Below are 13,587 nucleotides of genomic sequence, written 5' to 3'. Positions count from 1 at the left end.
TATATATATGCTTGTGTTTACAAGAACAACAAGAGCAAGTCCCTAAGAATCAAAATCCTCATCCGAGCCATACTTGGGGTCATCCTCAGGGAACATCGAGGAGCTAGCGGGTGCCAATCCTAAGTTTGCCATCCTCCGAGTAAGATCCAGGATCTGAGTGTCCCATCGGGCAAGCTCTTGCTGATAAGAGCTAACTTGTCTCCACAAAGTAGCATTTTCCCAGTCCTGAGAAATACAAAGAATGATCAAGATAAGAGCAAAATAAATAAAAAAGGACAAGATTAAAGGTAGGATGACACCTTATAGAGCACCACCTCACATAAACCCTGGTGCATTCTCCTAATGTCAGCATAGACCTCCGGAGACACCTGATGAAGACCATGTCAGCCAAAAGAAGTTAAAGGACAATCAAATGAGAAGTGGTTGAACACTCACACAGTCATAGGGAATGGGCAGTCCAAGGGAAGCATCTCTATCTAGCCTATGTTCAAGGAGCTGCAGGATACTGGGATGAGCTGCATTAGGATAAGACCAACCTAGGAAACCATGAAAGGGGATGGTAGCCATGTTGTGAGATCTACCTGCAACAATAGAAGGCCCGGCATGGGAAGCACTAGCAACACCCAATTGCGACTGAATAAAAGAAGGGGCCACACGTTGTGTTCTCCACTGAAAGAACATCAATAAAAAAAATAGAAAAAAATAAAAAGAGGACAAGGATTTGAAATATGAAAAAGATACTCAAGAAGGGAAACATACCATTGGGCCTCTAGGACCCAAAGGGGTGCAGACTATTTCTTCCTCAAGAAAGGTCTCATAATCCCCATTCTGATCTAGGAAGGAGTCATCCCAAACCCCTTCAACTAACCCCTCAACCTGGTCCTTAGGGATGAGCTCTGGATGATGCATGGAAGGTGGAGGAAGACAAGGAGGGAAGCACATATTAGAATCGGACCACTAGAGAGTGACCCACTCCCCCAAGTACCAAGCATGGCCCCAAAGAACCCTGAACAGAACCTGGCTCTCTGTTAATTGTCTAGCACAAGCAATCTCACCGATGTCAGGGAACCCATGATGCCGAAATGGTCTCCAGGTGACCTGCAAGTTCAGAAGAATTAAGTACAGCATAAGATAAAGGAAAATGCAATGCCAAATATGACATACCTCTGTAAACTCATTCAGGAGAGAACAAGCAATGGTCCCAGAAGGATAGCGGCAGGCCCTGAGTACCTGACCGTTTCCCCACCTTGTGGCCACAGGGAAAAATGTTGCCTGATGAACCTTTAGTATGGGGGCCATGATCTCCAAATGTTCATAACACCAGGGTTGAGTTGAAAAATCAAAGGAAGTGCAACCAAATAAAAGGAAAGGTGAGTATGGAGAAGAGGCTACCTGGACAATGTAGCTTGCTCCCTTAAGGCCATGATCTCCATATGATAGAAGATCAAGAGACCGCAATAGGTAGGCATAGGCGGCCCCACCCCAATCCCAATTGTCCACCTCCCCAAGATTCTGGAAAAGGGCAGCCAAGCGGATGTCTACCCCACCTCGAAGGTTGCCAAAAAGACACTGGCACATAGTATATAGAAGAAAAGAACGGGTCACCTATACGATAGTACCAGGGTTCACACTCAGGCCGATCCACCACTAGCAAGAACTAATCTCGCCCAACCGGATATATTTCTAGTCATCTAGAATGTCAACACCAGTCAAGTTTGTGAAATCCTCTACACTAAGGACCTCAGGCAGGACTAGGGGCCTCCCCCCAAATGGTATGTCTGTCAAGGCATAGAAGCATAGGGCGTGATGGTAATCTCGCCAGTAGGGAGATGGAAAGAGTGGGTACTCGGCCACCACCATTTAATCAGGCCTCCCACCAATGTCGGGCTGAACTTTCTGGTCTCTAACGAGGCCAATCTACTCAAGTAGGATGCGTCTACTATCTCCTTAACCCTGTAGGGAAGCACCTTGTACCAATCTCGGGCTAAATTTGGATGGTTGTATCTGGCCTATGTGGGTGGTTCTTCCCCATGGGACCCCTAAAAAATAATAATAGAAAATAAAAATGAAAAAAATGAAAAAAATAAAAATGAAAAAAATAAAAAAATATGAATAAAATGAAAAATAATAGAAATGATGAATGAATAAAATGCATGATTTTTTCATAAACAAAGACTTACCCATGCGCCCCATATGGGGTTACATACGTGACCCCAGTCTTCTGGAGCGTCTGTCCAGCATACCAATCCGCAGGACCCTCGTCCCTCTGAGCTAATGTACCACTACTCTCCACGCCATCTAACCGGCGCCCTCTGGGAGTCCTTCTCTTCCTTCTCTCCGCCATATTTTTCAAAAATTATAAGGAACCTCAAGAAGTTTCACAATTTACAAAAAAGCCCAAAAAATTTCAAATTCTCCAAATGGCTCCCTACTCAAGAACTTTTGAAGATCTTCAAAGAGAGGATGAAGATCTTCAAAGAACTTCAAAGCAAACTCAAAGATCTTCGAAGGAAATTCGAAGAAATTTGATAAAATGCAAAGAACTTCGAATGATCTTCAAATCTTCAAGGAAATCCAAAAACCCGAGCTCACCCACCCGCAACTCGCCCTCAACCCAAAAAAATCAGAATGAGAAGTGAGTAGGGGTGGACCATTTTATAGCTCAAATTCATTTTTTGAAAAAAAAAATCTTTGAGATTCCAATTCCAAGGTGTAACTCAAAGATTCTTACCACAAGATATAAGATGCAAATCAAATTCAAAGCACATTCAAATCAAATTCATGTGGAAAGTAAAATTCCAATCAAATTCATGTGGAAAGTAAAAATCACATTCATGTGGGAAGTGAAATTCAAAGCACATTCAAATCAAATTCATGTGGAAAGTAAAATTCAAATCAAATTCTTGTGGAAAGTAAAATTCCAATCAAATTCATGTGAAATGTAAGATTCAAATCATATTCATGTGGAAGGTAAAATTTAAATCACATTCATGTGGAAGGTAAAAATCAAATCCCATTCATGTGGAAGGTAAACTTCAAATCACATTCATGTAAAAGGCCAAAATCCGAATGCAATCAAATTCATGTCACATTCATGAAAAGCAAAATTCAAATCAAATCCATATCAAAAGAAAATCAAGATTCCAATTCAAAGGTTCAAATTCAAGAGTCCCAATCAAAGGTCAAAAGGAAAAAATTAAGAAAAGAAAGAATCTCATTGAACCGGCCTTAGGCGGCCCAATCTCATTGAATTGGCCCCAGGTGGCCCAATCTCATTGAACCAGCCCTAGGTGGCCCAATCTCATTGAATTGGCCCCAGGGGCCCAATCTCATTAATCTAGCTCCAGGCGGCCCAATCTCTTTGAATTGGCCCCAAGTGGCCCGATCTCATTGGTCAATTCCATGGACTGGTGGAAGGAAGCCCAGCCTAGGAAAGCCAAAATTCAAGCACTAACATCTTTTGCAAGGAGAGCTCAAATCTCTGCAAACAATGACTCAAGAACAATTTCAAGCACTAACATCTTCTGTAGGGAGGGCTCAAATCTCTGCAAATGATGTCTTCAAAACAATTTCAAGCACTAATATCTTCTGCAGGGAGGGCTCAAATCTCTGCAAATGATGGCTCAAGAACAATTTGAAGTACTAGCATCTTTGGTAGGAAGGGCTCAAATCTCTGCAAAACAATGGTTCAACATCTTCTAACAGGATTGAAAGGATTCAAATTTCTTTCCTACAATCGGTGGCCAAGGTAAGATCCTAAACTTTAAAGTAGTTAGGAGAGATTACCTGTTGCATTTTCAACTCTGTCATTGTTATGCAAGATGATGACAGTACATGCTTCAAGTGACAAAATGTGGCCGTTCTTTTCTTTGCCCTTCGACTGCTAATATAGGCCTCGGCCAAAGAGGGGCATTCTTTAGACACCCAATTTTATCACCCTCCCCCAGCTATGATGACTTACGGATCTTAGAGTGAGCTCTCGCTTTCGATCAATAGAGATGACAATTGAATGAGGTAACCCAACCTAGAAACATTCCATACTCACCTAAAATTCCCAGAAATCCCATGCAAGAGAAAGAAGGGTCCAATTATGACTTCTCATATATGAAGGAATCCGATCCAAAGTGACCATAAGAATGAATAGAACTCAGAATCATGATTCCAATGATATATGGTATGTCAAAATTGAACCATTGGATCTCCTGCAATCATTCCCAGAAATTACACCTTGAACACCCAAAACCCTGCCCATGTGAGCACCCACACCTTGCCATGAGCACCCAAACCCGCCCATGCGAGCACCCACACCTTAACATGAGATCCCAAACCCCACCTATGTGAGCACCCACACCATGCCATAAGCAGCCTTGCACACCCTCACATCCAACAACTTGGCCTAACATTGCGCATCCTTATACACACCAATCAGCCTTGCGCGCCCCATGTGCATCGGCTCAAAGCCTCCGGCACCCCCACAAGAGCCTTGATGCCCCTGCAGGAGCCCCGATGCCCCCAAAAGAGTCCCAGTGCCCCCATAGGAGTTCTGACGCCCTCGCAGGAGCCCCGGTGCCCCCACATGATGCCCAGCACCCCCACCGGTGACTAGAATCCTCACTTTGATGATCGATTTTGTGAGGAGATCCCCTCTTCACCTACTTGTGTACTCCACACTACCCCGCTAGTGTATCCTACACCATGACCTCCCATTGGCCCAAAACAACATCTTTTCACACTATTGGCCAAAAAAGCATCTTTCTTTTCAATTGGCCAAAAAATTACCTCTTTCCTCCCGTTGGCCTAAAAAAGTATCTTTACACCTCATTGGCCCAAAAAAGCATCTTTATACCTCATTGGCCAAAGAAATTTACTCTTCACCCTATTGGCCCAAAAATTTACTTTGTTACCCCATTGGCAAAGAAAATTCACTTTTTAACCCCATTAGCTAAGGAAATCCCTCTTTCCTCCCCATTGGTCCAAAAAATCTATAAATACCCCCCTCTCTTTGGTTTTTGACACTCAACCCTCCTAGTGAGCACCCCTTGTCTCCTAGTGACACTTAAGCTCTGCCCTCTCTCCTCCCCTCCTAGCTTGAGGTTCTTCAAGTCTTTGGAGAGATCTTCATAAGATTTGAAGTGTTCTTCCAATCTTCAAAGTGTTCTTTGAATCTTCAAAGTGTTCTTTGGGCCTTCGAAGTTCTTCAATCATCTGCTTCTTTTTGAGTGAGCATTTTGTGTAGGAGAAACTTTGCCTTAGTCCCCCCCCCTTTGAGGTTCTTCAAGTCTTCAAAGCGATCTTCATAGATTCAAAGTGCTCTTTAAATCTTCGAATTGTTCTTTGGGCTTTCGAAGTTCCTCAATCACTTGAGTTTCGTCAAGCCCTCCCATAGCCTATTCCTAGTAGAAGCTCTGTCAAAGTGCCAACTCAGCCTAGCCCTTCCATAGCCTATCCCCAGTGGAAGCTCTACTGGAGTGCCACCTCAGCCTAGCCCTTTCATAGCCTATCTCCAGTAGAAGCTCCGTCGGAGTGCCACCTCAACCTATCCCTCCCATAGCCTATCCCCAGCAGAAGCTCTGCCGAAGTGCCACCTCAGCCTAGCCCTCCTATAGCCTATCCCCACCGAAAGCTCTGTTAGAGTGCCATCTCAGCCAAAATCCAGAAGTAGCCATCCCCAATGAAAGCTCTGTCAAATTGACACCTTAGTCAAAGCTTGAAAGTAACTGTTCCTAGTCGAAACTCTATTCAAATATTATCATAGTTAGCATCTCTCGAAAAATGAAATTGGAGGTCAAGACCATCTTCCCCTAAGCCGAGAGAATCCACAAGAAACTTCATGCCAGCATTAATCAGGGGGTCCACCCCTCTTGACCTAAAATAGGGGTCAAGGTCAGATATAATTTCTCAACTGAATTAGCATAATATAGACTTTATATTGACCTTATTTTAGTGTATATAATTATTTAAATTTAATCAATATATATGTGTGATAACTTAGCCATGCGTGTGGAATAGGAATAATTGTGAAAAATGTTCGTTCTTAAGCATCTAATAGGAAGACTGGTTAAACTGAGTAGATTGGGTGCCTAACACCTTCTCAACCCTACAACCTGACACGTACCCTAAATCTCTGGACCAGACCAACTTTTGATCCATTTCTTCAAGAATTGGGCCCACCCCTAGGTCCTAGGCCCATAATCCTAAGTGGCGACTCCAAACCACTTTTGTATGATCCCAATCCCCTATATTGGACCATCATCAAATACCTATCTCAATAACGATCTTTATACTTCTGCGAAATAGGCCTCCAAGTATCTTTGAGCGGTGATACGATGATGTAGGGCCTGCAGGTAAGCACACACGACACACCTCTTCCTAAGAAAGAGAAAGAGAGGAGAGAGGGTCGAATGCATAAAGTCTTTTTTCCCCTCCCACAAAGGGGAAAAGAAGAGATCTCCGGCCAATACCCTCATAGTACTATATTGGCCAACCATTGGGGGTACTTCACCACTTGTAGAAACCCTACATTCCACTGCTTCATAACTTCTTCTCTTATCTTTTCACTCAATTCTAGACACATTCTTCTGACCTTCTGTTTGACTAGCTTTACCCCAGGGTAGGTCGGCAAACAATGTTGCATGATGTTGGAGTCTATCCCAGGCATATCCTCATAAGACCAGGAAAACTCCTTCAAAAGACTAATCATCTGATCTACTTCTTCATCATCCAGGGTGGTAACAATTTTTACCTCTTGAAGGCATTGGTCGGTTTGGGCCCGGGTATCCTTATGGATGGGTTGGGCTTTCGTTTGTTTGTATTATTTTATTAAGTTATGATATTCATTAAGATCATCATCAGAAAAAGAATGCAAGTTGTAATCAGAATTAGAAATCTCATTCATGAATGAAGGAGTAATAGACTCGACATACACGGACTTTGGACTTTCCTCAAGAGGGAAACAAACACGTAATCATAAATAGAGGACTCAAAAATAGACTCGACGGCCAACTTGATGCTTTTATCAGTGGTATTTAGGTTGGTTGACTCAGCAGCATGAGTAAACTTGAAGTTCTCTCTAATGCTTGTCCAGTTTAGGAGCGGTTCAACAGACTGATGGATGTGCAGATGTGGCAAAGGGCCTTTTTCTTCTTCTAGGAAGGTCACTATTATCTCTTCAGTGATGTTGATATTGTTCTCTTGGTTGGTGCCTTCTTGTCTACAGACACAAACTGATCAATCTCGTAGTTTTTAAAGCTGCCAACTTTCTCAGAGGCAAAAGACGGTGGAGACTGCTCAATGCTCTCTATAAAATCCAACTTTTTTAGCCTGTTGATCATGGCCATCCCTACTCCTTGGTCACACCTCTGACCATCGTCTTAAGCCTTTCCATTGCAGTTGATTCTGGCACAGTACATGCAAACCATTATTCTTTGTGCCATTCTTCACTTTGCATACATGCTCCTTCCTCTGAAGGGCCTAGGCCTGATTTCATGGAGCTCTTGAGCTCGTTATTCTTACAGGAAGGAACAAATGTGGCTTTTCATATTAGTAGGAAGTCATAAACTCTAGACAAGTCTTATCTTCTTTTCCCATTCTCTCTTCAAAAGGACTCGGGGGCTTGGTGCCTCTTTTGACCGGATTAATGTTGTAGGTTTGCTAGAGGAAGACCTATTCTCAATTAATGCAATTTCTGCTATTCTATTAATGTAGCTTTCTTGATCACTTTCCTTGCTTTGTAGTTGTTCTAAGTTACCCAGTAGAATTCATCTTAAAAGAACACTTTGAACCCTGGTTGCATCTTTGCGGTGGTTTCATCAAACCGTGGCTTAACATTTCCATAGAAAGGAAAATCGCCCCCTTCCCTTACAAAATACCCATTGAGATTGGGGTAGTAAGAGGCGAATATCTTCCTAGTCATTTGTAGACACCCAATTTTGTCACCCCTCTAGCTATGATGTAATATGGATCTTGGATGTGACTTCTTGCTTCCAATCAACAGAGATGATGATTGACTAAGGAAACTCGGAAACATCCCCTACCTAAAAACCCCAGAAACCCTACACGAGAGAAATGAAGATCCAATTTGACTTTTTATATATGAAGGAATCCGGTCAATATGACCATACGGATGAATAGTACTTAGAAATATTATTTGACGATATATGGTACTTCAAAATTGGACTGTCGGATCTCCTGCAATCTTCCCTGGAAAATTATATTTTTTTGCAAGCATGTTATGCACACCAACTTGCGTACAGCTGCATTTCAACCCGGGTGTAGACACAGGCCAGCTCGCAAGTGCTTGTAAGCTAGCCCGTAGGCTAGCCCACGTGCATCTTACCAGCCAGAGTGCCCCCATTGTACGTCTCCTATATGCATCCATACATGCCTCGTGCACCCCTACCTAGCCTTGTGTGCCATCAATAATGGTCAAGATTTGTGTTCCACTGACCCGGTGGGTGAAAAGATTTTCTCTTCACCCTCTTAAGCATTTTACACTACCCCTCTAGCATACCTTACTCTGTAACCTCCCACTGGTCCAAAAAGGAATCTTTTTACCTTATTGGTCCAAAAAAATTACCTTTCCCCCATTGGCCAAAGAAATTTACCCTCCACCCTATTAGTCCAAAATTTCTTACTTTCACCCTATTGGTGTAAAAAAATCATTTTATTCCCCTATTGGCAAAAGGAATTCCCTTTCCCTCCCCAATGGTTCAAGAATCCTATAAATATCCCCCTCCCTTTGGTTTTGGACACATCAACACACCACAAGATTCCAAGCCACTTAGTGAGAGAAGCTTTGCCCTCTCTCCTCCTCCCCCCTTGAGGTTTTTCAAGTCTTCAGAGAGATCTTCATAAGATCCAAAGTATTCTTCGGATCTTCGAAATGTTCTTCGAGCTTTCAAAACTCTTCAACCCTTTGCTTTCTTTGAGTGAGCTTTTGTCGAAAAAATCTCCCCTTAGTCTGCCACTCCCCTTTTGAGGTTCTCCCTGTCTACAGGGAGATCTTCATAAGATTCCTTTAGTGTTCTTTGGGCCTTCGAAGTTCTTCAATCATTTAGGTTTCAGTCCATTCCCAACGGAAGCTCTGTCTGAGTGCCACCTCAGCCTAGCCCTCTTGTAGCCAATCCCTAGCGGAAGCTCTACCAGAGTACCAACTTAGGTTAGCCCTCCCATAGCCTATCCCCAGCGAAAGCTCTGCTGAAGTGCCACCTCAGCCAAAATCTGAAAGTAATCATCCCTAGCCAGAACTCTATCCGAATATCATCATAGTTAGCATCTCTCGAGAAAGGAAGTTGGAGGTCAAGACCATCTTCCCCTGAGCTGGGAGAATCCACAAGAAATTTCATACCAGCATCAACCAGGGGGTCCACCCCTCTTGACCTGAAACAGGGATCAAGCTCAGGTATAATTTCTCAACAGAATTAGCACAATGTAGACTTTATGTTGACCTTGTTTTAGTGTACATAGTTATTTAAATTTAGTCAATGTATACAGAATTGGAATAATTATGAAAAATATTCGTTACTAAGCATCTAGAAGGAAGACCGGTTAAACAGGGTAGATTGGGTGCCTAACATCTTCCCAATTCTACAACCTAACACTTACCCTAAATCTCTAGACCAAGCCAACTTTTGGGCCCTTTTCTCAGGAATTGGGCCCACCCCTGGGTCCTAGACCCATAATCCTAGGTGTCAACTCCAAACCCTTTTGCATGATCCCAATCCCCTTATTGTCTCATCATCGAATGACAAACTTTACACTCTTATGAAATAGGCCTCCATGTATCTCCGAGAGGGAATACAGCGGTGTGAGGCCCATAGGGCAAGGACACATGAATCACTCCTCCCTTATGAAAGAGAAAGAGAGGAGAGAGGACACAATGGATGAAAGCCTTTTCCTCCGCCACAAAAGGGAAGGAACGCAACATCTTTTTCGGCCGCTACCTTCACATCATTCTTAGCACCTTTTGGTTTGCTACTCCTCCTGAATTCCTTCACTTTCCGAAGTTCTTGTCCCGGATCTAAGATTTAGGAATATACCCTAGTCCATTCTTTCCCTTACTTATAGCCATGGTTGGCAATCTTGGCCCGCCTTGGTGATACTTCCCTAATCCCATTCCGGGGAAGTATTGTATATTTTTCATCATTCGACTCACTGGTGGACTCCAAGCTGCTTCATAATCAGCCGAGATGGGCTCTTCAAATGTCCCTTTGGTGAGGATTGTGCAAGTTCCTTCTATTTCAAATCCACTGAGTTGGACCTCTTCGGCCTATTCTTCCCCTTTTTCAATATTGGCCAAAGTATTCACTATCTCTGGGTCTCCTGTGATAGTGATCACTTTCCCTTCATGTAGGAATTTCACCTTCTAATGGAGACTGGATGACACTGCCTTTGCATGGTGTAGCCATGGGCTTCCTATAATCATTTTGAAAGATGTTGGTATGTCGATGATTTGGAAGTCAATATTGAACCCTACTAGGCCAATCAAAATAGCTATGGTAAGGATTCCAAGAACCTCCCTTTTGGTATTGTCATAAGCTCATACTAAGTGGCCTGATGACCTCATCTTCTCCATATTGGCACCAATACTCTTAGTTGATCTTAAGGGCATGACATTCAAAGCAGACCCATTGTCAATGAGAACTTGGGGAATAGTCTTGTTAAGGCACTCCACTATTATGTGCAGAGATTTGTTGTGCTAGATTCCTTTGGCTGGGACTTAGAATCTGAAAACATCAGTGATTGCAATACATATATTACTCCTACTATTTGTGAGAGATGTGTCGGATCTATCTCAATAGGCACTTGCACATTGGTGTAGGACTTCAGGACTATTTCACGGTGTGAAGGGGAGGCCATCAATAATCCCCAAATTGAGATATTGGCCTGGGCCTTCTTAAGTTGGGCAAAGACCGGGTTCTCAGGTTCTTTCTTTGAGCCACTTGTTCCAGCCTCATTGGTCTTTGACTATTCTACCACTAGGGCCTTGCCCTTGTAGTCTCTTCCGCTTCTAGTCTCCATTATACTGACAGGCTTCTTCACAATAATCTCTGTGGGATAATGATCCTCGTCATCACTGTCTATTATAGTAATTATCCCCACCATAGGATCATTTTCTTCTTCAAACTCCCCATCTCGGCTTGGGGTGGGAAGTTGAGGTCCTCCATAGATATAGAGAGCCTTAGCTCACAATTTCCTCACCGCTTTGGAAAGGCGTTTGATCCCTGCATCCACTATTTCTGCAAGTGTGTCATCTCCTCCTATTTCTTCAAGGTCTTCCATTTGTTCAATGTAGTAGCGTTCACTAATGGCTACTTCACTTAACATCTAGTCAATCTCCTCAACTTCAAGTTTCATCTCACCCAAGCACCTATAAATGTCAAATCATCTGTTTTGCCATAGGGTCTACATTACCTTCAAAGACGATCTCATGTTCTTCGATATCCTCATTATCTTCTAATTCTGATGTAGACTCATCCCCTTCCATACGAATTGTGAGTGCTGATTGAATAACATCTATCGGGTCATCTCCGTCGATAGCATACATTCAGTACCCTCCCAGATGCCTTGGTGAGTAATACCTGGATTCATCATCTTCATCATGATTCCAAGGTCCCTAGTTGTCATTATCATCCCAGTCCTTGTAATTATCATCACTTCAAGCTTTGGAGTCATCACTATCATCCCAATCCTCACTCTCGTCTTCATCCTTATCATCATCGTCCTCTTCTTCACTGATTTCCCCCTCACTTGGTTCTTCATTAGATTCCTTATGGCCCTCAAATCTCCTGTATCCAAATGTTCATAGTATTCAAAGCGTATGGATCAAAAAATCTCCATAGGGCTAGACTTGATCTTATTGGCCAGACTCATCATCTTCTGTATCACTCCCTACATGGATAAAGGAGGTGTGTTTCTTGATTTGTTCACCTACTGCCAGTGCCAATACTGCTCTGAGAAAGACATCTGTGACTTCTTCAATTGTCTCTGGACCATCCTCCTGAGGTGCGATTGTCTAAATCAAAGATGTGGGATTAATGTCTTGACTTTCCCCTAAGACATTCATTGAACCTATTAACGAGGTCACTTTTAGAGATTTTGGCAATGCAAGCATATACTTCCAGCTATACCCCACCAATTCATCTTCTTTTGGGTTATCCCCTGAACCCTGAGAATGAGAATGACATGAGGTTGGTGAGGGATATGAGGCAGGATGATATGAAGGTGATGTGATGTAAGAGGTAGGGTATTCTGACGAAGGCAATGGGTAGTAGAATGATGAGGAGGTTCCTTCTCTTTGATAGTATGGTGAAGGTTGATGGTACTGTGCGATGGATTCTCCTATTGAAGATGAAGGAGGGATGGCAGATACCTGATCTTCATTTTCTAATTCTTCTTCTGATGACTCTTCTTTTTTGGGAGTTTTCATGACTTTAACCCTTTGCCTCATGATTTTTCAGTAGGCATAGGCATTCAAGTGGTTTTTCTGATTCCTGTGTTTGATGAGTTGAGTGGAGTCACTTTCTGTTGTTTCCTCTTCCGATTCCTAGGTTTGATGAGTTGATGGTATAGTGAAGGTTGATGGTAAGGTGTGGTGGATTCTCCTATTGACGATGAAGGAGGGATAGTGGATACCTAATCTTCATTTTCTATTTCTTCTTCTGATGACTTCTTTTGTGGGAGTTTTCATGACTTTGGCCCTTTGCCTCGTGATTTTTCAGTAGGCGTGGGCATTCAAGTGATTTTTCTTATTCATAGGTTTGATGTTGAGTGGGGTCACTCTTTGTTGTTTCCTCTTCTAGATTGTACACATGAGTAGAGTGAGGACCTCCAAAATCATAGAACATGGGATGATAGAAGTGCATGCCCGCATAGTACATGTAGAGGGCCCTTTGGAAGGAGTTGCATTCCTTCTAATAAGCCATCTTGATGAAGCTGATTATATGCCTTACTTTTCATATGCAATAACTTCTATCCACTCATGTTGCCTCCGGACATGGTACTTCTTGGAGCTCCTGATGAGATGAGTTGGATCATAGAATTGAGGACCAAAATCTCACCGATCATTTATCATTGACAACATGTTGACTGTTCTATGATCTGGGAGTGGATTGGTAGTGACATTAGGAGGCTGTTTGACTTTGACTTCAATAATCCCATTGTCTACCAAGTCTTGAATTGCACGTTGAAGGCCTAGGCACCTTTCTGTGGTGTGCCCATTCTGAGTATGATAGGCATAATACTCATAGTCCCTGTACCAAGCTAGGGTAGGATTATTGATCACCTTAGAGCTACAGTGCCTAACAGTCATTGTTTCTTTAACTTCTCATACACCGCTGCCATAGGCATCCCCAAATCAGTGAACTGTCTTCTTTGGTGAGGATCCTTCTAAGCAGGAGCATCTATTTTTATCACAAATGGTTGTGAAGAGGTGATGGGTGGCACTGACTATTAGACCATGCCTACCACATTGGTTTCGGGATTCTTTCCCTATCCAACTTTTGTATTTTTTCCCACATCTTGAGAAATTCCTTGATACTGTGCATCCCTTAGGATCCTGTTCTCAACACATGTCCTGGTAGCTATCAA

The sequence above is a fragment of the Macadamia integrifolia genome, chromosome 3, assembly GCF_013358625.1.
Source record: "Macadamia integrifolia cultivar HAES 741 chromosome 3, SCU_Mint_v3, whole genome shotgun sequence".
Taxonomy (NCBI): domain Eukaryota; kingdom Viridiplantae; phylum Streptophyta; class Magnoliopsida; order Proteales; family Proteaceae; genus Macadamia; species Macadamia integrifolia.
Note: the sequence above shows the minus strand (reverse complement) of the source record.